At 49.7% G+C, this 26,810-nt stretch overlaps 1 long non-coding RNA gene across 1 annotated transcript in view; it reads left to right on the forward strand.

Moving 5' to 3' along the window:
* The first annotated feature begins 20,161 nt into the window (after positions 1-20,161).
* Positions 20,162-26,810, forward strand: part of LOC129006267 (uncharacterized) — a 48,621-nt gene continuing 41,972 nt past the window's right edge. The window contains exon 1 of the long non-coding RNA XR_008491962.2: positions 20,162-20,242. This is a non-coding gene — a long non-coding RNA (uncharacterized LOC129006267). The remainder of the gene's footprint in view (positions 20,243-26,810) is intronic.

Raw genomic sequence — 26,810 nt, forward strand, 5'->3', positions numbered from 1 at the left:
TGTCCTTACGTCACTGAATCTTCCCAGGGGTCTTGTGAACCATGACTGATGCTCACCCTCATTTACAGGTGAGGAAACTGAGGTCAGAGAGGACAGGGTTAGGTCTTTCCAGGTAGGAGGGAAGCCTTTGGACCACATGGTAGGCAGGTTGGCTCCAGCCCTGCTGCCCTGCCTGACTCCCGGGCCCTGCGGGGCCTCTTCCTGCTGTGGGCAAGGCTGCCTGCAATCAGGCCATTTGCAGGGCAGTGGGTGGCAGAGCCAGGTGCTCGGCCTGGGGCAGCAAACAGACCTTGCTTGTCCTGGCACAGCTGCCCCGGGGAAGGGTTCAGAGGCCATTTTATCCACACAGATGGGGCTGGGGCCCATCAAAAAATAAGACCCAAGCAAGGCCTGCCGGGGGATGAAGTCATGTGGAAAAACACTCAAGTCAGAACAAAACTGTCTTTCTGAAAACGACTTCATCACGTTGCCAGAAGCGTCAGATCACTCTGCCTCTCACCTCTTCCAGCCCGCCCACAGGAGCGGGGAAGACCAGTTCCTCGGGTCTGGTTACATCATTTAGGCAAAAATAAATGTTACAGAGACCCACCCAGGAGGTGCTGGGGAGCCAGTGGCTCCATTCTCCCCCACGGCCCTGGCCTCCTCTGACCCACCAGGCTGGTAAGGCCTGGAGAGCAGGCTTGGGCTTTCTCCAGCTCTGTGTGCCCAGTGTCAAGCACAGAAAGAGAGCTCAGCTTCCTTTTGTCAGAGCCTGGCAAAGGAAACTAAACTAAACTAAACTAAAATAGAATAGAATAAAAAGCACTCAGTGAATGCATACGTTCATGCATTCAGCAAATTCTGCTCCTTCTACCAGGCACTGTGCTGGCATTGAACTTACGCTTGCAGAAAGAAGAAATAAAAGATTGAAGGAGTGAAGGAATAAATTCCTCACTAGGATGACAAGGCACAACAGAGCACGATGGGCCCCAGAGAGGTGTAAAGAAAGCTGAGTTCCATTTCCTACTCCAGTCATACGTTTCTACTCAACAGAATTGTCTTGAGCAGAAGATCCTGGCAACATGGTGGGCACCCAGGGATTTAGGGAAGCCACTCTAGCACTCTGGCATTGATTGTCCTGGCAGGAGACAGATGACATCAGTTACTGGAGTTCCCTGCTACAATGGAGATACGGCCAAGGTGATGTGGGGCATGCGGGAAGAGGTGCTGGGTGGGCTGGCCAAGGAGGTGGACCTTGGAGAAGAACATACCAGGCTGTCCAGGAGACATGGGGAAGCTTTGGAGGTGGCATGGAGCTTGGAAAAGGGCAGACAATTCCCTGTATAGGAAGCACAGGGAGTTTGAAGTAAGCAGCAAGAGATGGGGTTGGTGAGGCAGGCCGGTGGCAGGTGAAGGGGAGAGTGGGCTTCGCTCTATGGGGAGTAGGGAGCTATTGGAGGGATGAAGAAGTAGAGTGTCCAGCTCAGGAGTGCATTTCAGAAAAGCTGCTCTAGCCTGGAGGGCAGTTTGCCTGCAACAAGGAGGTCTCCTTAGAGGTCCTTGGACCACCCCAGGGTCTAGGAATAGAGCAGCGGCAAAAGGGATGAGAATAAGAGAAAGGATAGATAGAAATGCCCATCACTGAGGGCACCTGGAGACCTACTGGATGAGGGGACAAATGGAATCTGAGGTTATGGTTAAAACTGTGACTCTAAGGCAATGGCAAAGAAACTTAAAATAATGGGACCTGAAGAAGTAAAAGCCCAGGTACCTGGTCCCAGGTTGGTCTGGTAGCTCCACAAACATCAGAGCCCCAGGTTCCTCCCACTTTTTAGTCATACCCAGCCTTGAACATGTGGCCCAGAAGGCTGTTCCAACTCCCATTGTCACATCTGCAATCCACTTAGTGGAATGAAAGAAAAGTGGGAGGGGGGTGATGAAAGAAAAGTGGGAGGCGGGTGCACTCATTCATCTCAAAGATATGACTTCGAATTCCACACATCTCTGTTCACATTCCATTGGTAGAGCTTACAGGCAAGACCATACATAGCAGTAAGGGATGCTGGAAATGGTAGGCTGCCAAGTGCCCAGCTAAACATTCTTCCATTGTGGAATATGGTGGGGGATGGAGCTATGGGGGGACAACTAGGGAGGTTGTGCAAGCCCAGTGGCCACTCTGAGCTTGATATTTCTCATTTACAAAACATATTCCATGAATAGTCACACTTCTTACACTTCTTTTTTTACCAAATAAATGTAAATATGATCCCTTCTCTGTCAACTGCACACTGTGTTTTCCTGGCAAGTCAGATGTCCCTATTTGGAGACAGCTTTCCCAGCCATTGAAGGAGACATTGGAAAACATGCTCAACATGGACTTTATGGGGCTTACAGAATGGACTCTCAGGGTCTGTGAATTCCATATAATTATATGCTCAATTTGGGGCATACAGTTTTCTTGAGCGAGAGTTTATGGCTTTATGTTGACACATTTAGCATACAGATTTATAAGGAGGCTTACCTTTACGAGGGTTACCCTCAAAAGTTGAAAACAGAATGAAAAAATTGCTCAAGGCCCTCACCACTGATAGTCTATGATTCCTTTGTACCCGCTTTGCAGGGTACACTTGGAAAGCAGGGCAGGGAAAACAAAAAGGCAATTGAAGGGCTGTGGGTGGTTGGATAACGTGGCTTCGCTTCATCCGACAGTCCTCCCTGGATGTGGGTGTGGCCCGCCATCACCAGGCCTTCCCCTGAGTCCCTGCCCTGGCTGAGCTGGGATTTGGCTGGGGGCATGCCTGGCACACTCTGCCTCATGTCTCCCCTGCAGTCCCCAAAGCTCCCCGTCGGAAGCCAGTTAGGATTTCAAAGACACAAGTGAGCTGCTGTGTTTGGCCTGCCAGGTGAAAAGAACAGAGCCTGCATTAAGCAGACGCTCCTCTCGTATCGGCTTCCCTCGCCCGCGATGTCTCCAACTGGGAGCAAACCTGTCTCCCTCTCTGGAGCCAGGGATTTGATATTGTTGTGAATGGAGGTTTTCATCCCCCAGCTAGTCGTCTGCCCTCCATGGCGCCTGCTGTCAGTGCCAGGCTTGGCATGGGAGGCCCCAGCTGCGGGAAGAGTGGGTGGATAGGGAAGGGCTGGGCTCAGTGGCTCCCCCACCACCTAGACTTAGTGAAGGCAGAAGAGGCATCATGGCCCAGGAGAAGGAGCGAGAAGGTGGGCACTCCTGAGTGATCACCAGGCAAGATGGGCTCTGATGGACTGGTGGTTTGTACTAAGTGGGGATTTCTCAGTAGCCCACAGATGAGCAGGACTCCTGAGAGCAGACTTGCTGTCTGCAGTAAAGATGGTACCAAATAAAGCTGAAAACAAGGATTTTACCGAGAGGGGAATGGGACAAGAGGACAGCAATATGGTGCCAAACAACTGAGAGCAGGGATGAGCATCTTGGAACTTGGAGTGCCAGTGAGCAAGAGGAGCCAGCCAGGAAGCAGACAGACTAGCCCCAGGCACCACCTGGGAGCCGGGTTGGCAGTAAAGGAAAGCTGGAGAAGAGCAGGGATGGGCTGCAGTGGAAGCCCCAGCATGGGTTTCTGGTGGTAGCAAGTGGCACCTTCAGCCCAACAGAGCTAGGCCAGCCAGAGAGTCCAGGGCTGGGTGGCGGGTGTGGCCCCATGGCGGGACAGGGAGCCCTTACCCGCCCTGCGCATCTTACGTCTGCAGGCCCTCCTGCCTCATCCCTCTGTTTGCCCTCTGCCCTGCATATTCACTCAGCACAGGCAGGGCACTTTGTTCTCATAGCCTTTGACTGTGACTGCAGGTGTGGGACCAAGGACAGTGGCCAAAGAAAAACAAAGGGAAAGAAAGATACGATTTCTAAGAACAGCACCTGCAGGCCTGCATCCTGGCTGTGAAGCACACATTTGTGTGTTTTCTGGTGGAGACCTCACAAGCCTGCATGTTAGGGCCAGTTCTTATAAATGCCACCAGGCTGAGGACAGTTTCACAGCAGCATCGCTTAGCAGGACTCCACGTGGTGCTAGTCCCTGGGCTGGGCATGCTAGAGACAGAGATGAGCAAAACCCTTTCTCTGGCCTCAGAAAGCTCACAGTCTGCTGAGAGCTTCCTGAAGGTCAGGGTCACTGCTGCTGGGGCCTGCCATATATCACTCAAGTCCCATCCTCATAACATTCCTGGGAGGGGCCGGATCCCCCAGTGGAGGAAACAGAGGCCCAGAGATGCTAGGTAACCTGCTCCAGACCACAAAGCTGGGTCTTGTGAGGATACATTTTGAATTCCTGTTCTGCCTGTTTGAATGCTTGCCTGTTTCTTGGGGAAGAACTCCACTTCTTTCTTTGGGAGGGCTGCTGCAGAAGGTCACTAGGGTGGCTTGAGGCCTGAGGGCAGGCCTGGCCACAGACCCTTCAAATGATTGCTAAGGCACATGCCACTCAGGAACTCCTGGTCAGATGAGCAGAAGACAAAAGGAGCCTCCACTAGACGGCCACCTGTGCAAGCCCAGATGCCAAGCTCTGGGGAACATTTGAAGGCAAGTGGGTCAGGCACTGCCCTGTCCCCAAGGAGCTCACAGACCAGTGGGAAACCTATGACAAGAGTATTAAGACCCACTTCACAGGCACCGAGCCAGTCAAATCTCTGCCATGCCCATTGCAGGGTGACCTGAGGTGAGAACCAGGATTTCTCAGAACCTCAGTTTCTTTATCTGTAAAATGCAGATGCTAGAACCTAACTCATCACATTATTGCAAAGCAATGTGTGGGAGGCACAAGGCTCAACACAAAGCAGGAGCTTGGCAGTAATAGTAATCATGACTCTTATTACCACTCCAGCCAGAGTTCAGCAGCAGGGAAGAGCAGGTAAATGAGAGGTGTAAGGAAAGCAAGAACATGCTATCAGGATTCATGGGTGGGAAGCGGGCAGGGGCGGAGCATGGAAAAGCCTCAGGAGGCTCCTGTTTGTTCATCCTTCCCTTCCCCTTCCCCTTCCCCTTCCCCTTCTCCTCCTCCCTCCCTCCTTTCTTTCTCTTTCTTTCTTTCTTTCTTTCTTTCTTTCTTTCTTTCTTTCTTTCTTTCTTTCTTTCTTTCTTTCTTTCTTTCTTCCTTCCTTCCTTCCTTTCTTTCTTTCTTCCTTCCTTCCTTCCTTTCTTTCTTTCTTCTTTCTTTCTCTCTCTCTTTCTCCCTCCCTCCCTCCCTTCCTCTCTTTCTTTCTTTCCTTTCTTTCTTTCTCCCTTTCTCTCCCTTTCTTTTCTTTCCCTCTTTCTTTCTTTCCCTCTTCGTTTCTTTCTTTCTTTCTTTCCTTCCTTCTTTCTTTCTTTGTCTTTCTTTCTTTCTTTCTTTCTTTCTCTCTCTCTCTCTCTCTTTCTTTCTTTCTTTCTTTTTCACAGGGTCTTAAGGGTCTTGCTCTGTTGCCCAGGCTGGACTGCAGTGGTGAGATCATAGCTCACTGCAGCCTCAACCTCCCAGGCTCAAATGATCTTCCCACCTCAGCCCCCCCAGTAGCTGCGACTATAGGCATGCACCATCACACCTGGCTAATTTTTGTATTTTTGGTAGAGACAGGGTCTCGCCATGTTGCCTAGGGTGGTCTCGAACTCCTAGGCTCATGCAATTCTCTCACCTTGACCTCCCAAAGCGCTGGGATTACAGGTGTGAGCCCCACACCCAGCCCCTTTACACTGTTTATTTTTCTAATGCTCTTGTTTGGAGCCTTTTACACTTATCAGCACCCAGTGACTATCTGTGGAAGGAGCGAACCAAGGAATGACGTCTCCAGCTCCAGTGCTCCAGAGTTTCAGATGTGGCTCTGTTTCATCCCCATCCTGGCTGCTCTGGTTCAGAGAACTTGGGTGGCGGACTCACTGCCAGCAGTGGGGAGCAGCCCCTGCCCCACACGGGCCCAGCCTCAAGGTCCCGGAGTAAGCACTTCTTGCTCCAAGCCAACTTCTAGAGAGATGGGAGGAAGGGAAGCTGGGAGCTTCTACCACCATCTGAGTCACTGTGGATGGAGAGAGCCACTGCGGATGGAGAGACTGGAGTGCAAGAGCCTGGCGTGGCTCTGCAGCTCTGGAGACGTGGGACAGGCCACTTGCCTTTCTGGGGTGCTGTGGCAGAGCTTACCCCGTTGGCCTTCTCAGCAGTTTGCCTTATGTCTAAAGCTTCCTGGGCCTGCAGCACAGGGTGCTAGTTTTGCCTATGGGGGCAGCCAACCCCCTACCAATTAGGTTAGAGTTAGTGGTGTACACCCCATTCCTCAGCGGGTCAGCCTGAGACATGTCCTCCCCAGCCTTGCAGACAGTCCCGAGGGGGAGTGAAATATAAAGATGACCTATTTACGAATCCATCCTTTACATGCTTGTCTTTGTTCACTGTCTTGATACCGGTGTTCCCACTGTGCCTCCATGGCCTCCTGCCTCCTGTGTTCTTGGCTCCTTCTCAGCCTGGCTGCCTGGCCCTCACCCTGAGCCTGGGGAGAAGTCAGGACTTTTCACTTGCCAGCTCTGGGTTATATGACGACCTTCTGTTCCCAGGATTCAGCCTTTTGCCTAACAGGAGGACCAGGAAGTGAGAAAAAAAATTAAACAGCTTTGGGCTGGCTTTGGGAGGAGTGGCAGGGAGCTCTCTCCAGCCTCCTGTGAAATGGGTGTGCTGGCTTTATATTTTGAGAGAATGCTGTCGGGGGAAGGGGTAAAGGGCTGACTCATCAGTTCTTAATGGCCCTAACACCCAGCATCTGCGAGCCCTCCTGGGACATCGTCGTGGGGTGATTTGCTTTTCAGGGCTCTGACATCAGAGGCCTCGTCTCTGTCTGCTGGAGTGTGTCATGCTCTGGCTCTTCGTAGGAAAACTGCTTAATGCTATGGCAAAAGAAAAGTAATAAAATATTCATTTGCCAAGGCTATAGGGTGGAAGCTGTCGAATCCTCCAGGAGAAGGAGTCCTAAATTAAAGACACACACAGACCCGGATGAAAGCACATGGCCACACAGCAGACATTCTCAGGCACACAGCACATATAGAAAAAACAGCCTCCCATGTACCCAAAAGCATCTGCCTGTGCACACACAAAGCCCTGCGTGTGCAAGCACACATGTACCCATCACACACCTATGCAATACACAAGCCTGCACTAAGGACACACCCACGTCACGATGTGAAGACACACGCACATTGCACAAGCCTGTGGAACCCTGCTCCATACACACGCACGCACACACCTATACCTATTCCCCCACCATTGTAATTAAAAGTGACATCTTCCTAGCTCATCTACTGGGGGCAGGAGAGCCCATCAATCCGGCCCTGACTTTTGAACAATAGCCGCCTGTCTGGCTGTCCTGAGGAAGCCCAGCTCTGTCAGGCAGAAAGCAGATGCTGTGCTGGGGGAAACAGGGGAAGTGTGACTCAGAGGTGAGTTACACAACTTGCTTCTGCCTGTCTGCTGTGCCCAGGAGGAGGATGGGGGAAGATCACAAATGGGAAAGCTGAGAGGCTGCTGCACTTCTGGAAGCTTCCACATCATCATGCTGGAGGAGGCTGAGGCTCCCCAAGGGCGGCATGAGGAGGCTGCTGCGCTGTCATGAGCAGGAACACATGTGCTTGATCACATGGGGTGCCTTCCCTCAGAGGGAAGGGTGCTGTGGCTGTCACCTTCTCACTAAGGTTATAGCATTCAGCTGACCTGCTCCTGCCCATCTGGCCTGCTGCCCCAGGGCACCACCACGCCTATGTAGACAACAGGTTGGCCCCAGGCTTGGGTTGTGGACACAAGTTGGCCTGCATCTATAAAGGTGATGCTGCCTACTGATGGTTCTAGAAGCCTTGTTGGAGCAGCTTATAACTAGAGGATTGGTGCCCAGAACTGAGGTTTTGGAAACGATCCCAGCTCACAGATTTCCTGAGAATGACAATGTCCTGGCTCCCTGGGATGTTTTTTTGTTTTTTGTTTTTTGTTTTATTTGTTGTCGTTGTTGTTTTTTCATACCATCTATTCTACAAACATTGACCAAACATTGACTAAGGGCTAGGGCCTTGTATAACATAGCTAGTTGCCAGAAGGATCTCACAGTCTGTGAGGGAGGCAGGCAAGGGCCAAAAGTGACTGCAATTTGCTCGTGGAGCAGATGACTGACTGGTTTTGGAAGGTTGAGTTGGCTGGATAAAGAAAGAGGTATGGATGTCAGTGGGTGGGAGATGGGAGGATAGGAGGGTGTCAATGAGGGAGAGTTAAATTCTGAGGACAGGAGTAGCATTCTCACAAAATTGCTTTCCTACACAGATCACTGTAGAATCGGGCTGGCAAAGTACAGCTCACAGGTCAAACCTGGTTCACTTTCTGTTTTTGTAAATAAAGTTTTATTGGAACCCAGCCATGCCCATTCATTTCTTATCTCCAGAAAACTTGAGTAGTCACAGCATGGCCCTCAAATCCCAAAATATTTATGATCTGAGTCTTTACAGAAAAAGTCTGTCTGTGTTCTACACCCATCCATGAATTCTGGAACCCAATGCAGAATTACAGAACTGATCACAAAATTTCTACAGCCTACTCTAGTAGTCCAGAATCCAGCATGGTTTTCTAGAGCTCCCTGGAAGAGTGACATTTGTATAGGGATTTAGAAGTTTACAGTGAGCTTTTGCATCAATTATCCCATTTAATCCTCCAACAAGCCTGTGTGAGGTTAATGGTAATTTTATCCCAATTTTGCAGATGAAAAAGCTAAGACAAAGGGAAATTAAGGGACTTGCTGAAGACCGCATGGCTGGGAGATGGCTGAGTTCAGGCAGCTTGATTCTAACATTCCATGCTCTTTCCGCTGTATTATCCTACAGATGTTTCTCTGTCACACACTCCACTACTTAGCTGCCCTCCCTGACAGTCATTTCCCCCTTCTTCCTAACTCCCGCTGCCACCGAGGAAGCTTTTGTCCACTGTGCTGTGTTAGTGGGGAGACAGGGTTTGGAGAAGCATCAAATTTCCTTTCCACATCTGTTTGCTGGTGCCCAGTGCACCCTGGGATGCTAACAAACAGTGACAGCTGATCTTCAATTGGCTGGCACGTGAGAAGAACCACTGGGCCAGGTAATTCCAGTTCACCTCTTCAGAACTGCATCCAGGAAGCAGCCCCAGGTGGCAGGGATGGTCCTGCTGGAGCTGCTGGGCACTCCTGTGGGGGATGTGATGGAATCTGCCATGTCCCTCACCTACCCACCCCAAGCAGGGGCAGGCACCCTAAATGACCCCTTCTGAACACAGGGCTTGCAGCCTCCTTGCTCATTGGTGTACACAGGAGCTGCTCTTAATGGAATTACACCTCATTTATTAGATACGAGGACCTAAGATGTGGCTGTGTTATATCAGGCGAATTCTGAAGGCTCCCACCCCTGGACACACACACACACACACACACACTCATTTCCTGCAGCTCTGAGGGCTGCTGGCTGGAGCTCTGCATGCTGTGGGTAGCACATTTAACTCGATAAAATATAATATACGATGGGATCATATTTAACAAGGAAAACAGGGCCCGAATGGACAGAGGAGCAGTGTGGCTGGGTTGCCATGGAAACCCCTTGTTCGGAATTTCCTGACTCCTAGGAGATTACATTTTTAACCTTAATGCTGTATTAACATAAGCTTTGGCACTTAATGTCTCTGTTTTTCACCTCCCCTCTCTCCCTTGCTTACAGGCAAAAGCAAGCAGCAGAGATGAGCCAGGGAGGAGCAGAGAGGCTGCATTTCATGATCCAGTGAAAACCAGCCATGGCACCCAGACAAGGTGCTCTGCAGCTTTCAAAGTGCATCATATCCATTGTCTTCTGTGACCCACAGACAGGTCGGCAACGCTGGCTGGTGTGAGGTCGCCAAGCCCCGTGCAGGTTGCTCCTCACATACCTCTTGCATCCACTCCTTCCTCTCCGTCACATGCCACTGCCCTTGTCATCTCTCACGGGGCTGTTGCAATAGCTTCCTGCCTGTTTCCCTGCTCCCAGCGTGTGCCCTCTGTCCCCTCTTGCTGCCTGACTGATCTTTCTACACTGCAAATTTGTTCATCCTATACAGTAGGCTTAACAGCCTCCAATGGCCCCCAGCAGGTACAGAATAAAGTCCCAACTCCTTTGCATTCAAGTGTTTCTGCCTCTCTCTACAAGCTTGTCTCTAGCAGTCTCCACCACAGTCCCTGCCCTCCAACCCCATGGAGGTGATGATGTCCTTTCTGAATACACAGAGCACTTCCAAGGGCCATACCATAAGCTCCTGCCATGAGCTTAGCTTGGGACCCTAGTCTCTGATGTCTTCCTGAACAACTCTAAAGCTTCCTTTAAGACCCAGCTTGGCATCACCTCTTTTAGGGGTGTTTCCTTGCCTACCTCACCACCAGTGTTCCCAGGGTGCTTGTACCGAATGCTGTTGCAGCCCTTAGTGCCTGATGACCCCTTGGTCCTTCATGAGCCTTTCTCCTCCATCACACGGGGAGCTCATCAAGCTCCGGTGGGGACATGCCTTCCCCACTGCCATGTTTCCACCACCCAGCCTGGTTCTGGAACCTAACAGGTGTCCAACTGGCATTTGTGAAATCGAGTAAGTGGTGAGGACACTGAGGCTCAGAGCGGTAAGTATAAGTCCAGTGCTACTGCCTGGTAAGAAGCTCAGGTAGGGTTTCTCTGCTGTCACTCACCCTCCCAGCATCCCTGCTTGCTCTGGGATCTCTGTGCCATCCACAACTCACAAATTGTGTCTGTTTCCAGCACTACACAGGTCTTCTCTCTAACAAACCCTTCCTTCCCTACATCATTTCTACCAGTTGCCTAATAATCTTGGACCAGCTGGGGCTGGTAGAAAGTTGAGATCTGAAGAATGAGGCTTGGGGACCACCTGAGACACTTCAGCCCATAGAAAAGACCACACTCCTCCCATGAGACTTCTTGTTTTAAACAACAAGGTTGCAAGAAATAGCCACTTGTCCAAGCAAGCCCATGCTTTGGAGTCTTGTAGCAAGGACTGAGGGAGCCATAGTGAGGACTGGAACCTTCACCCTCACAACCAGTGTACTGGGTTGAACAGTGCCCCTTACCCTCAATCATGTCTACCTGGAACCACAGAATGGGGCATTTGAAATAAGGGTCTTTGCAGAGATAATGTAAGAATCCTGAGATGAGCTCATTCTGAATTTAGACCCTGGTGGGCCTAAAAACAATGGCAGGTGTCTTTTCAAGACACAGAAAAGGAAAAGACACAGAGGAGAAGTCGTGTGATGATCGGAGTGAAAGCAGAGGCAGAGGTTGGAGAATGTGCCTGCCAGCCAAGGAGTGCTGAGCATGGCTGGAGCCACCAGGAGCCAGGAAAGAGGTGTGGATAGATTCTCCCTAAGGGCCTCCAGAGGGAGCCCACTTGGCCGAAACCCCGATTTCAGGCTTCTCACCCCCATCAGTTTGGGGTCATTTGTTTCCTTGACAGCCCTAGAAAGGAGATACAGCCAGGCAATGTAAGAATCCGGGGGAGGTGTCTGCAGGGCTGAGGGGAGGTGAGCATACCAGGATGTGATGTCACTCCCTCTTGTCACATGTGGCACTCTGCTTCCCAGACTGGCACCTCGGTCACTGCACTGACCTAGAGCTCCCTCCAGCCCACCGCTCCATCTTCTCTGCATGTCTCCATCTCAGGTCCACACGCAGCCTCCATTTGCTTGTGACTCTGCAGGTTGAGCTCCTCTGCGCCCTTCTGTTGGTGATCTTTTCACTTGTATTACATATGCCAAGCCAAGTAGCTGAGTTCTCACTGCATTTAAACTACCCAAGAGAGATGATGTGATGATTTAGTTATCATTATCCCAAATGGGCAAAGCTTTCACTCCAGGCTACCTTCCAGGCAGCAGCCCCTGGCCCTGCTCCTCCTGGTCATGGTCCACCCTCATGGGTCAGCTCTGTCCAGGGAGGTACAGGTCATGTGTTCCAGTTTGGGAAAGAGGCCCTGAGAGATGGGGCTGATGACCAGGGACACCTCCTGCCCGGATGAGGGCATCTTCACTGTTGAGGCTGAACTTCCTGCAGAATTGAGTAATACATGGTAGGAAGGGGAGAAGGAAAAAGAACGACACATTTTTTAAACAAGAAGAAAAATGTTATATTTGAAAAAACTCCAGAGGGAATTATTTCACCAATTGAAGCTTTTGAAAAGTCACAATTGCAGCCCACTTGTCTCTTTTGCCAGAGGACGGCTGCCTTTGATGAGCTGCTGGGAAATGCTTATTGCTCTGGGTCAGCGTGACAATATTGAGGACGCGAGAGGAGGGCAAGGAGAGGCTGGGCAGGAGAAGCTGGACCACAGGGCTCTGGTTGAGATGAGGCCAGCCTGCACACTGCAGGTGTTTGAAGAGTGTCTGGAACAATGGCCCTGGATGCACTGGGCTGTGCATGCTGCTGCCCACTCCCCAAAAGCTCCCTCGGCACAGCACCGTGCTGGAGACGCTGCACAGATGTCCTCTCCTTCAGCCTTCCCTCAGGCTGCAGGGGGCGAGTGTCCGTGCGGTCATGGGATAAGTGATGGAGTCAGGACTTGAACTCAGTTCAGAGGGCACTAGGACACAAGAGTAGAATGAGTTGTGGGCTTGAGGAGTGGATCCCAGAGTGAGGAGAAGACAGCTATAAAGGGCATTGTGGGGACAACTGGGGACATTTGAATATGGAGTCCAGATCAGATAATACTAGTATCGCATCAATGTTAAAATTTCTGATTTTGATAACCATACTTTGGAGGGTGGGAGAGTGGCTTGTTCTTAAGAAATACACACTAGGTACGGCATGGTGGCTCGTGCCTGTAGTCCCAGTACTTTGGGAGGCCAAGGCGGGTGGATCACCTGAGGGCAGGAGTTTGAGACCAGCCTGGCCAACATGGCAAAACCCCGTCTCTACTAAAAATAAAAAAAATCAGCCAGGCTTGGTGGTGCATGCCTGTAAATCCCAGCTACTTGGGAGGTTGAGGCAGGAGAATCGCTTGAACCCAGGGGAGAAGGTTGCAGTGAGCTGAGATCGTGCCATTTCACTCCAGCCTGTGTGAAAGAGCAAAACTCTGTCAAAACAAAGAGAGATAGAAAGATGGAAGAAAGAAAGAAGAAAGAAAAAAAAAGAAAGAAAGAAAGAAGAAAAGAAAGAGAGACACATTACTGCATTTAAGATGAATGGCGAACAACAACTCCAATTTAATTCTCAAATAGTTCAGAGAACCAAAATAGAAAGAGAAAAATACAGCACATGAGATAACATGTGAGTGGTGGGTGGATCTAGGTGGGGGGCATGTGGGGGGTCCTGAACTATTCTTGCCTCTCTGTACATGTGAAACCATACCAAAATTAAAATTATGAAAAAGAAAACTCTGAAGTCCTGGCTCTTTTAACTTTTTAAAAAGCAGCTTTGTTGAGGCACAGTTGCCATGCAACAGTCTGCAATTATTTAAAGTGTATGCCTTTGTAAGTTTGACACATGTATATACCCACGAGGCCATCACCACTATCAAAGAATGAACACAATCGTCATGCCTGAGTCTGCTGCTCCTTCATAACTCCTTCCTATGTCTCCTTCTTAACCACCTCCACCCCCCAGACACCTGCTTTCTGTTACTACAGATTAGTTTGCATTACCTAAAATTTTATACAGTTTGGTGCAAAGGTAATTGTGGTTTTTGCTATTAGAAGTAATGGCAAAAACCGCAATTACCTTTGCACCAACCATTATATAAATGACAACAAAGCTGCCATGAAAAGTAATGGCAAAAACCGCAATTACTTTTGCACCAACATAATATAAATGACATCATACAGTAAGCACTCTTGTTTGCTTGGCTTCTTTCACCCAGGATCATTCTTCTGAGATCCATCCATGCTGTGGTATGTATTGATAGCTCATTCCTTTTTATCGCTGAGTGATATTCCATTGAATGGATATAGAAGAGTTAATTTATCCATTCCTCTGTTGATGGATACTAAAGCTGTTTCCATTCTTTGGCAATTATGAATAAAGCTGCTACAATTATTCAGGTCTTGTATGGACATAGGCTTTCATTTCTCTTCCTGGATATGGAACAGTTGGATTATACAGGAGGTATGCATTAACTCATTAAGATACTTCTCAACTGTCTTCCAAGGTGGTCACACCACCAGCAGTGCGTGAGGGTTCCAGTTTCTTCACATCTTCACCACAAGACTTGGCATTGCTGCCTTTTTGCTTACAGTCACTGTAGTGGCTGCACAGTGGGTGTCATTGTGGTTTTCACTTGCATTTTCCTAATGAAGAACACTATTGATGTGAACATCAAGTCATCCCCTCTCTATACTTCCCTGGGCATTGCGCCTCTCTGGGCCAAGAGGCACATGTGGTGAACCTAAGCAGCTCAGCAATTATGGTTCTGTAGCTGCACAAAGGAGAAAGCCCATGTCCCCAACAGAGAATATGAAAGTGGATGGGTCCACATGGAAGACCATAGCCCCAGTGTGAGAGCCCAGGACTCTTGCAGACCAAGGCCCAAGAGCTCAGATTGGCAGAGACCATCCTTTGGATAGGGTACCCAGCAGCTTATTGGTGAAACCTATGGCTTTCCCACGGGTAATTAGTGCACAAAAGGCATTGGGTCTTTCATTGGTTTACTCAGTGATATTTTTCGGCTGTGTCCCCACCCAAATCTCATCTTGAATTGTAGCTCCCATAATTCCCATGCGTTGTGGGAGGGACCCAGTGGAAGGTAATTGAATCATGGGGGCGGGTCTTTCCCATGCTGTTCTCATGATAGGGAATAAGTCTCATGAGATCTGATGGTTTTATAAGGGGGAGTTCCCCTACACAAGCTCTCTTGCCTGTTGCCATGTAAGACTTGACTTTGCTCCTCCTTTACCTTCCACCATGATCGTGAGACCTCTCCAGCATTGTGAAACTGTGAGTCAATTAAACCTTTCCTTTATAAGTTACCCAGTCTCTCAGGTATGTCTTTATTAGCAGGTTGAGAACAGACTAATACACTCAACACCACCAACTACCTCCCAAGGACCCAGTTCTGTGACAGGCATAAGTAGTTAATGGGCTTTGGTTGGTCTCTAAATTGTAGGCAACTTTCAGAGTAAAGTCAAAACTCCTAAGCATGAGGTCAAGACCTTTCCTGAAGGGGTTCCTAAGACTTTAGATTTTCCCACCATAACCTTCCCACTAGCCCGTGCTCCAGCCCTAACAAATGACTCATTGGCCCCAACTCACCATCTCTTTCCCGCCTCTTTGTCTTGATCTTCTCCTATGCTTCTTCTCTGGGCCACTAGAGATCTTCTCAGCCAGCCAAAGCACCAATATTTCCTTCTCTTTTGAAGTCTTCCACCTCCCCACAGGAATAATTTATTGGAGCAAACACTGTCTGAACTTGTACCCTATATGCGGTTTACAAGGGCCCTGCTGGACTCCGAGTTCCATGAGGGCGGGATAATTATTACTCATGCCTGGCTTGGAGCACAAAAGGCTCCTCATCAACTGGTCACCCTTGGTGGTTTGGGCTGATTTCATCACTATACCCTCCGTTTCTCCATCTGGGGACTGGAAGGCTCACCCTCTCCACCACATGTGACTCACAAATCACTCCAAATGCAGAGGTGGCACCTGCTACATTCAAGAAAGTTAAATACCTTTGCCACCTTGCCCATCATTACCTGTAAGAGCCATTATCCTTGTGGGAACACATAGCTCAGGAGTTTAAACACTAGAACCAATTAGTTTCTCAGGGTGCGCCATCTTATACATGCCAAACTCAACAAGCTAAGAGCTGGTCCTCGAAGCCTTCTTTTCTTCCTTTTTTTTTTTTTTCCCTTTGCTTTCTGTTCCGGCAGCACTTACCCATCTGTACTTCCACTGCAGAGCTATTCCTACTGGAAATGCTGTGAAACCTTTCAAATAAAATATTTAACATGTGGATCGGGTGATTTTATGTTGTGAGTTATGAAATCTTTATTTGGGTCCCACCTTTTATTAAACTTCAGGGTTCTCCTTTGGTCTCTAATGACATTACGTTGCATCAGAATTAGACTTTTTTTTTTTTTACAGGTGGCTGCATTATTTGTTGTGACTTGGTAATGCTAATGTTTAAATTTTGAGGCCTTTTACTGCTGATTAAACCTCTAAAGACTACAGCAGAATTTCCGCTTCACTGCTAGAAGAAAAGAACACGGCGCAGTTCGTGTTGAGGAGATCACTTGAAGAATGTGCGGGAAGGTTGCTGCATTTATGAATAAAGCGAGGCATTATCATTTTTAATAGGAATTAAACAGCTAGAGGGAGAAGTCGGCAATGCTGCGATCAGTGCAAAGGAAAACAATCTAACAATTTTAATTAACTGTATTTTAATAGCTTTAGTTATAATTGAATAATTTAAATACCAAGGGAAACAGTTAAATCTCCTAAAAGCCTTTTTTTATTTACATTTTAAATACAGTTCACGGTGAAGAGATGACAGTATGTGTGCTGGGGGGAGTTTCTGGGGTGACTCCAGGAGCTAGGCAGGCCTGGAAGAGGCAGGTTGGACGCAGAGGGATCACGGCGTCGGGGCTTGCTCGCCTCACCTCTGGGGCTGAGTTGACCTCCTGTGAGGACCAGGGGGCAGAGTGAACAGCCAGGAGTTTCCTGCCTGTCCGGGGCCTGGCACATCTGCTATCACAGCCCCTCAAGTGAGTGGGAGCTGGAGTGAGTCTTGATACTCACTCAGTGTTCAAGTGATATTTATTGCTAGCCTACAGTAACTACCATCACGGCAGCAATAAACTGGTAGAAATAACAGCTGACACTTACTGAGGGCTTCTGGAATGTTTAGGGCTGGAGATAATGGTGAGAGAGAGAGAGAGAGGTGGTTTCTGCCCTCCTAGAGTCTTTCAACCGGAGGGACAGACAGACAATAAACAAACTACCAAAGAAGCCCTGTAAGAATAAATTATGATAAGAGGCCTAAAAGAAACAAAATAGGATGCTGAAGTAGAGGATAACAGGATGGTGGGTATAATTTTAGGTAAGGTGGGCAGGGCTGGTCCTTCCCTGGAGAAAATACTGAAGTCCGGGCTTTGAGAAGGGCAAGATGGGAGCTGGTATTGGAGTCTGAGGCAGGTAGAGGTTTCCTGCCAGGTAGAGTGGCATGAGCAAAGGCCCTGGGGTGGGGAAAGGCTGGGGAATATTTTCAAAGACTCTTAAGCAAGGAGGGTGAGATAGGGTGAAAAACCTGCCAGTGCAGGCTGGGCCGGGGGCAGCCACTGGAAGATGGGAAGCAGGGAAATGATGCCACCTGATGAGTGATTCTGAAAGATCTTACTGAGGGTTTTCTAAGCCTTGTACTGGGGGTGTGACCTCTTTCCTCCTTCACCCTGTGGGTCTGCCTAGGCACCACTATTGGGCCCTTCTTTGGATCTGATTGGAACAATAGCTCCCAACCACTACCTCAATCCTGCTCTGAGCCTGCAGCCCCTCCTGCCAGAAATCCTCATGCCCTGCATATACCCGCTATCCGGGACCTGGCCTTTGTTCTTTATCCCTAGGTCTTGACTGCTGGACTCAGTGTGTAATTCAACAGACTCCTCCTAGCCTCTACCCACCCCCAACCATGGAGCTGTGACCTCTCTAACTCCACACAGCACCATTAACTAAAGACTCTTGCTCCTGCATGTCTACCTTGCGGTTGCGTGCAAGGTACCTTGTGGCCTGGGCCAAGGAAGTCCATGGGTCACAGCGTATTGGCCAACAGCGAACCTCTGGGGGACCAGACCACTGTTCACTCCATGCCCCTTCCTCGCCGTCTCCCCAACCTGCTGAGAAAGCCCCCTGGAGCCTGGCAGCCATGCCCTTCAGTGCTAATGACCAATCCTGGGAGGGGAAAACATCCACCAGGCACACAGAGAGGACACGTGGAGATGAAGGTTTGCTCTGCGGGAGCGGCTGGGGTCACGGCAGCCACTGCTAATGGGCAGTGTTTGGGATTGCCATCCCCCTCCATTAGGAACTGGGCACTCCCGCAGCTCCATGCTGCCCTGCGAAGCTAGTGTCCTCTCCTGCTGGGGGAAGGCTGGGCTGTTTCACTAATGGGGACCCCAGCCAGCTAGAAGAACAGCAGGGGGCTGCTGCAGGCTGAGCAATTCATTTCTTCCTCTTGGGAGCCTCACAGGCTCTCTAAAGGGTTTGATACAGGAGGGACGAGCTCAGACTCCAAGTTAAAGCAGGCAGGCTGTATTGTTAGGTCTGGGCCAGGGAGTTTATTTGCAAGATGATTTGGAGAATATTCATCCCAGAGGGGATCGAGGTGGGTGCGAGGTGATGGAAAGTTCTGTGGACACAGAGTCAGGCAGAACTGACATAACGGCGAGAATGAAAACACACCTGCACTGGGGGCTGACTGTGTGCCCAGCACTCCACTGTATGCTCAGTCTAGTTCAACCCTCGAACCACCGCTGGAGGTGAGTACTATTATCTCTGCTTCACAAAGAGGAAACTAACATCAGAAGGTGCATCAATTTGCCAAAGGTACACGCTGGCATGTGATGGATAGAGGGCCTGCTCCACTCTGCCCTGGTTTTAAACCACCACACTGTGGACATGCTCCAAGCCCAGACCTGGTCTGACACTGGCTGGCTGATGTCCCTCAGCTGCATCCCCCAGGCCATGCACTTACTCCTTTGCCCCACAAACATTTACTCAGTGCCTCTGCTGTGCCTCTCACTAATCTTGTTTTACAGATAAAGGACCTGATATTCCGGGACATAAGCTCCCGTATGAGGGTGGACAATCATTTACTACCAGGAAATGTGAGCCAGAGGTCCCATACAGCCCAGTTGCTTCTCTGTGAAGAGTGCAGTACCCACCTAATTTCTACCAGGGCTGCTGGGCTATGTCTAGAATCTGAGGCAGGAGAGTCAGGGCAGGGCTGGAGGTCCACTTGGGAGGAGGGCAAAGGAGAAAATGCATTGAGAGACAGAGTCCACAGCCCAGAGAGTCAGGACTTGGTTGAGGGACAGACTCAAATGTGCCTTCCTGCATATAGAAGCCTCAAACTCAGGGGACATCATTCTGCAGGGGCAGCCAGGGGCACCCTCTCAGCTCCCAGAGAGGTCCCTGGAGGTCCGGAGTTGAGCATGGAGAGTGACCAGTTTCTGCTCCAACCCCCTTGCAAGTGTCGTTCCTTACAGCAGTCTCTGAGGGAGACTGGAAGAAGGGAAAGAAGAGCTGGCCTGGGAAGGGGACCAGGAGAAAAGGAAGGCCCAGAACAGTGGGTGGCGATGCCACAGGGAGCAGTGTGGGACAGCCAACAGGTGGGCTGGGCACCCAGGTCTCCCCTGCAGGACTGGAGGACGCTGTCACCCAGCTGCTGGGAGTTGTGAGTGGAGAGCCCTCCATGTCAGCTGTCAGCCCTCTTCAGGAATGGACTAAAGAAAGCTACACTGCCAAGGTCACACCCCTCCCTGGGAAAGCCCACATCCAGTGACTGGCCAACTGGGAGGTAGAAAGGCCCAATCCCTTTGCCTGAACTCAGGGCCACTCTGAAGGGCCATCCTGCTTCAGCGCTCCCCACAGGGTCAGCTGCAGTCTCGCTGTGACTACATTGTAGCTGGATTTCTCCCTCAGCTTCTCCCTGCTTTCTTCCCTTTCCCATGGGTGTGGGTCCCGGGAACACCCCTCATTAATGTTCTACACACTGACCTCCGGCTCAGAGTCAATTTGCCAGGGAATCCACCCTGCAACAGTGGCTGACCTCAAACTCATGCTCATTCAATAAATCTGCCTCTAGTTTCCTTTTGGGCCAGACATGTGCAGGGTGCTGGGAACAGACATCTGGATGAGCTGTGTTTCTTGTGCTTTCCTCTGGTTGGGGAGCCTGATGCCGAAAGGTGGTGGGTGCTGGCACAGGGATTTGCTCCTGGAGGGCCTGACCAGGGTGTGCCTGCTCTCCCTGAGTGCAATCCCAGTGTTTCAGAAATGGAAAGTGGGGAGTGGCCAGCCCGTTTGCTGAGGCTTGACTCCTCAAGTAGTCAGCTCACCTGGCCTTGGGACCTTCAGTGCCACAGAGCTCACGTGGTCCCAAGTAACTCTGCATACGCAAAGTCCATCCTGGTCTTCCTGGAGCTGTCCCACACTGGCATCATTCTCAGAATGGACTCGCAGGAAAAGTCCATTCTGGAGTCAGGGAATTCCTGGCAGGGTGCGGAGGCTCACTCACTGAGAGAAGCCCAGAGGGCATTCAGTAAGGTAAGGAGGCAGCTCCCTGCTACACAAATCTGCAGAGAATGGAGGGGTCCTTTTAGTGGATGTGTTTCCCACTTGAACCTGTTTTCTCTCCAGCCTTGCAAAGTGTTTCTACATCTGGAACACATGCTCTGAGGATGAAGGATACATTTGGAAAATGCTGCAGGACTTCTCAGTGCCTGCATCATTGAAGTGTACGCTGGGAACCTGTGAGACCAGGGCAGAGTAGGCAACATCTCCCAAAATTGTTGCACCATGGAACACTTTTTTTTTTTTTTTTTTTTTTTTTTTGCAGGACATCTCTCAGGGCCAACGTTTTGGAAACTATATTTTGAAACAAAAATGCTGTTTTCAAAAATTCTCAGAGCTTTCCCTGTTCTTGCTCAAAAAAGAAAGGAATTCTATCCTGGTGGAGGTGTGCAGCGGATATTAAGAGGATACTGGGGAGTGCAGGAGGTGGGGGGAGGAGGGGGAGCTAGGTGCCTGTTCCTCTCACCTTCCTTAGAGCCGTGACCTTGTAGGGTGCCAAGGGAAGGTGGTACGGGACTGTCTGGTGGGGTGCAGTGAGAAGCCTGGGGAGGCATGGGTGGCATCCGTGTGTCCCTGCCTCTGACAAATGCCATGCTGCAGGCTGACAAAACAAATGCGAGTGTGCACCAGGCTGTCCTTAGTCTCTGCCAGTTCAGATGCTCAGACACCAGGCACTGGCTTCCATCCTCCCTGACATCTGAATTACGGCAAGGCAGGAGGCAGAGCCCGGCCTCTCTGGAGTAGGGGAAATGGCAAACAGATGTCAGAGGACAAAGGGGCAGGATGTGCTGGAAGGTTTGTGGCATCTCAGGCCTGCTTGCAAAACAGTCCTTCCCCCTGGGGAACAAAGAGGGGTGCCAAGGCCACAACAGAGATGCTGGTGACAGAGGGGTTAAGAGTATGGGCTTTGAAGTTCCACAGGCCTGGGCATGAATCCGGGCTCTACCACTTGCTAGCTGTGTGACCTTGGACAAGTTATTTAACCTCATGTGTCAAGGAGGGAACATAATAGTTCTTCACTCAGAGTGTGGCTTTGGGCGGATTAAATAAGATGATGCATGAAAAGGACTTAGCACACTGCCTGGCGCATAACACTCAACAAATGTTCCTTGTTTATTTTGCTGCCGCTGCTTGGGAAACAGTTCCTGAAAGACTAAATGTTTATTTGTTCAGCAAATACAGACTGTGCCCTGCTCTGTGCCAGGTGCAAGGGCACAAACACAGACAGGCCCTGACCCTGGCCTTACGGAGCTGATAGTCAGGGAGTGGTTGTGCCAGGAAGCCACCCTTGGCTGCAGAGTGACATCTAGACCCAGAATGCTCTGGGCCTTTCCTAAGACGAGAAGGCTGTGAAAGCAGGGATGGCAAGGAGGAGCACTGAACAACATCAGGACCTAGCGCTGTCGTCAGCTAGAGACACTGTGTGTCTTCCTGCAAGCCCCCTCTGCCCAACAGACTCTTGCTCAGCCTTCAAGGCCCAGCTTAAATGCCCTTTTCTCTGGGGAGCTTATCCCACATGGCCAGGGCCGTCTTAGCTCTTGGTGCAGGTCTTGGTAGTGGCATTTGCCAAATTCTGGTGTCGTAAATGTCAGTTCTCTCCTTGACTGTGTCTCATTTTGGACTAGAAGGTTTGTGAGGGCAGTAAATGTTTGGGGAGTAGTATAGGGTGCTGTTTAAGGATGAAGGTTCTGGAATCAGTCACATGTGGGTTGGAATTCCTGGATACAGCAGATTTTGTGAGCTTTGGTGAACTCATTATCAACTCTAAGCTTCAGTCTCTTTATCTATAAAGCTGAGAGAAATATACAGACCTCCTGGAACTGTTATGAGGTGTAAAATTGATGCTAGCCAGAAAGGGCTCAGCACAGTGCTTGGCACACAGGGAGCCATGTACCAGCATGATCTTATTTCCACCTTTGTGTCATTCTAGTCTTACTCCACTACCTAACCATGGTAGGTGCTCTATAATTAGTTATCAATTGAATCAGGTAAGTTCCCCATTCTAGGATTCAGGTCCAAATCTGTAAAAAGGAAGGAAATGGCCTCTCCAAGGCAACTTCAGATACATTCTCTGCACCCAAAGGAACTCTCAGCTTGTCCAAACCCACCTTTTCAGTTTATAGAGAGGGAAACCAAGGCCTGTGCAATTGTGCAAGAGCAGCGCGTGTGAGTGAATGCATCCATAGCCTTCCTGGAGAGGTGGAATGTTATTTTGGTTAGTTCTGCGGTATACAGATTCTCAATAGCCAGTTTCTTTCCCATCTGAACTGTTTTTGTAAAGAGGAAATATCAAGGTGTATGATGTCAATGCAGTTAAGTAATCCAGCCAGCTGTGTAAACATCTGGAAGTAGTAGAGACACAGCCCCAAAGCGAATGCAGGCATCAGCGCTTCCAGACGTCTCTGGGAGGCTTCCAAACTGTAACCTGTGAGGAGCCAGCTAGGAGAGGCAGCGCTCTGATCAGAAACTGGAGTGGCATTCTCTCCTCTCCACGTTCTGAGTTCTGGAGAGCTAAGGAAGAGGACAAGAAAACCACTATGCCCAGGGTGTGTGACTTTGGAAAATAGAGGTGAGGTTTAGGAAAATCCTCCTAATAACAGGTTAGCAGCAGATGGAAACAATGTGTCAGAATCACAGGGACCTGCTTCTTCTCACTCTTTCCCTGTGGTGGGGAAGGGATGAATGTGACCATGCCCTGACTCTAGATCCTCAAGGGAAAGGGAGTGGGTTTGAACATCTGGAATCTAGGGCTTCAGACTGGGAATCTCTGAGCTGCTTTCTCCTTAGAAGTGACTTTTCACAAACCACTTAGGCCAGTGGAGAAAGGATCTGCAGGCGCTTCCATCCCAAAGCTCGAGCTGTAGTTGAGGGAATGGAAGCCCAGAGTGGGGGAGGCCACAGGGCCAAGGTCACATAGCTGGGCAGGGAAAGATTCAGGGCTAGGAGCCAAGCTGCCAGACTCCAAATCCATGCTGGACTTCTCCATAACCCAATGGCTTTCCCTCATTTAAAATTACATATATATAAATATATATATAAAAATATACATATATAAATATATATATAAATATACATATATAATTACAGAAGTAACATTGTCAGAATGTGGAAGACACAGAAGCACAAAATACATTTGTAATAAAATCTCTAGCTGAAGCTAATCACTGCTTCTTGCGCTCCCTGCCCCCTACCTCATAAAATGCATACATGCACACACACATGCACACATCCACACACACACACACACACACACACACACATACACGGTATCCAGCTCCTTTGGAAGACTTTTTCTCCTTTCTTCTCCACAATCCCTTTACAGGTGTGGTCTGTTGTTTCCTGGAACCAGAGATTGTAGTTTGCAAGTAGAGAGCACAGGGCGGAAGGAGACCTGGCTTTGCTTTATCCATCACCAGCTATGGGGTCTTCTCTGAGCCTCACTTTCCTCATCTGCAAAATGGATTATAATATATACCTTAGAGTAAATCAAATTAGATCAAATATGTGGAAATGCTTTATAAAATCCAAAGCACATTGTTCCACATTCATGATGGTGGAGGCTGGTGCTTGGGGAGGGGGCTGGTTTGTTGGTTTCTGCATCAGGCCAGTTGGATCTCACTCTCTGACTCCTTTCCAGGGCAGCGTCCTTCTTGCTCCCACATGTCCACTCCCAGCTCTTTGGCTAGTCCCTCCCCCATCTCCTCACCAGCCCCTGACCCCAAAAACTACAGCCCCAAAGAAGAAATCCCTGCTCTAGAACCCTGCATGGACAGACTGGGTGGGGGGTATCAGGTGGGCACTGGGGATGGGCATGGGGACAGGATGGCCCTGCACAGAGGACTGGCAGCTCTCCTACCTCAGGTGTCCTGCATCCTTCCTTGCCCTGACCCCAAAACTGCCATGCTCGTTTCACAGATTCATGAACTCAAACATTTCAGGGTTACAGACTGTCCAGCCTCTGTGCTGGCAATTTCTCCAGCATCTCAGCCTCCTTGCCCTGAGTTGGAGAGGTTTTCATACATATTTTATAGAGGTGGAAACTGAAGACTCTGGTACTCCAGGTTATTCCCTCTTATAGAAATATTTGCATTTAAAAGGGCTCTTGAGAACCTAAGGTTGCTGATAGTGGAGATTTGGCTGCTGTGTTTGTGCTGCTGCTGGTACAGTGGGCTGTGAGGATCTGGGAGGTCCCATCCTCCTCAATCCAGTTGCAGGCATGTGGGAATTAGCACTGACCTTTATTGCCATCTGCCTCTGCTCCTCGCCTGCCCTGTCAGGACAGAGATGGATGCCATCCCGTCATTCCCCTGGCTACTGGCAGAGAGGCTAGGGACAGAGGCTGGTGCTGGCTCACACCGGCTGACCACAAAGTTGGCCATGCACATGATTCCACAGGTGTCCATCTCTGGGTGTCACCAGTCCTGAGCCCCAGGCAGGAAAGCTGGAGAAACGCCTGAGACCAGGGAGGAGCAGGTGCTGACTATATCTTGTTATTCATGTCAGCTGAGTTTCAAATTTAGGAGATGGCAGTCAATGAGTGTGGGCCTTGCTGGGAGAAGGGCTCTTCCTCCCAAGTCCACTTGTCTTACTGACAGCCTCCTCCTTAAATGTTAGACAGACAGAGCCTAGTTTCAGCTTCATGCCCTGGTGAGTTTGGACAGATATCTTAACTCTCTCTCACCTCAATCATCTGCAAAATGGGCACAATAATAAGACCTACTTGGCCTCCCTATTGGTAACAAATGAGAGACTGTTCAAAACTCTGTTTAAGTGTACAGTGGTTTTCCTGCCAGACAGACAAAACATGGCCACTTGCCAAAATGGTAGGGGACCAAGGGCCAAGGGAGAAGAAGAAAGCAGCATTGAGACTGCCCTGCGATGGCTCTCTTGGCATTACCCCAGGGAAACACAGAGTCGGTGCCATCAAGGAGCCAGGTCCAGGCCCTGGTTCCATCTCCCCATTCCTTTGAGAGCATCGCAGCCACCTCTTCATGTCCTCTGCATGCCTTCTCCAGCTACAGGCTGTGGCTCAGTGGCTTGTGGGGCTTCCTACCATGGCTCCATAGGCTGCATCAGCTTTAGGTGTGAGGTAAGAGAGAATTAGCGTCTCTTTGTGACTTTTTCACAATGTCTTTATTCTACTGTGGAGGTGCCTTTGAACTTGACTGGCGTGCATGGCCCATCGACTCACTCTCTCTATCAACTTTAAAACTCTCCAGTGGGCACGTGGTTGCCCAGGGAGGAATGCTCTGGCCCAGGACTTCTCTGTCTGAAGGCAGGTGGTTCTGAACATCCAGCTCCAGAATGCCAGTGGAATCCCAGCTGGGTCCCTTTAATGGGTCTTGTCAAGCCGACTCTCCTCTGGCAATGATAAGGGGGCCCCCACTGCTGGGGACAGCAGCCCAGAGCCAGCCAAGCACTCCTATCTTCTGTTCTCATAGGCAATCATGGGAGTTCAGCACTTTTTATCAGGCAGATGTAATCTTCTCAAATAGCTGCCAAGTCCTTCTCTTCCTGGAGTTCCCTAAGGTAACTGTTTACCCAGGAGGTGAAGGGGCATTTCCTTCACCAGGAAGAGATTCCATCTGTGCGCAGGTTTGCACAAAGCCATTCACTTCTAGTGGCAGAAGTTGCAGGTTGCTTTCCACAACATGCATCCTCCTTCTCCTCCTTAATAACAACATGTATGTAGGGCAGCAATGCCCATGATAAAAGGACTGTTACTCTCAGCTTCTTTGGGAACCAGAAGGGGAATAGGTGACTAGGTTCTGGCCAATGAGATATAAGCAGAAGTTGAGTGATAACTTTGGGAAGTCTTTTTAAAATGGGTGGTGGAGACCTTACTCCTTACTTTTCTAACTTTTCTACTTTTTACTACTTGGAATGGAGATGTGATGGCTGGAGCTCCAGCACCTGTTTTAGGTCTTCAGGTGACCTATGTAATAGGAGCCATGTGCTGAAATGATTGGGCAGTGAGATTATAGAATTAGTCCCAGAGCCTATGGAAACACTATGCCAATCCTGAGCTGCATGCCTATGGACCTCTTTGCAAAAGAGCAAAAAAACTGCCATCTTATTTAAGCCACGATTATGGGTTTTCTGTCATACACTGCTAAATCGAATCCTAACAGATATTCTTTGATTCTGAAGTCTGGCAACACCATGTTGGTTTGTTCATTCATTGAAGGACTCATTTTTTTTCAGCCATGCTGCAGCAAACACTCTGTGTACTAGGCAGTGTGCTGGGTGTCAAGGGCTTAATGACGAATGACACTCAGACTGCGCCACCTAAGAGCTCCCAGTCCAGGTTAAGAGTGAGATGTGATCCTTCTGCTCAGTGGCCTTCAGAGGCTCCCCTTTGCCTTGGGCTTGGTGCAATGTAAGGCTGACTGCCCCTTTCCCCCTACTCTCCCTCCTCTCCATGATGGACTCCTTGGTGGTTGGGGGTGCAGCCCAGGAGTGACAGCAAAGGCTGCAGAGTCAGTAGCTTCTGGGCTGAGATCTGCCTTTCACTAGCTGTGTGGCCCTGACACATTCCTCA

The sequence above is a fragment of the Pongo pygmaeus genome, chromosome 8, assembly GCF_028885625.2.
Source record: "Pongo pygmaeus isolate AG05252 chromosome 8, NHGRI_mPonPyg2-v2.0_pri, whole genome shotgun sequence".
Lineage (NCBI taxonomy): Eukaryota > Metazoa > Chordata > Mammalia > Primates > Hominidae > Pongo > Pongo pygmaeus.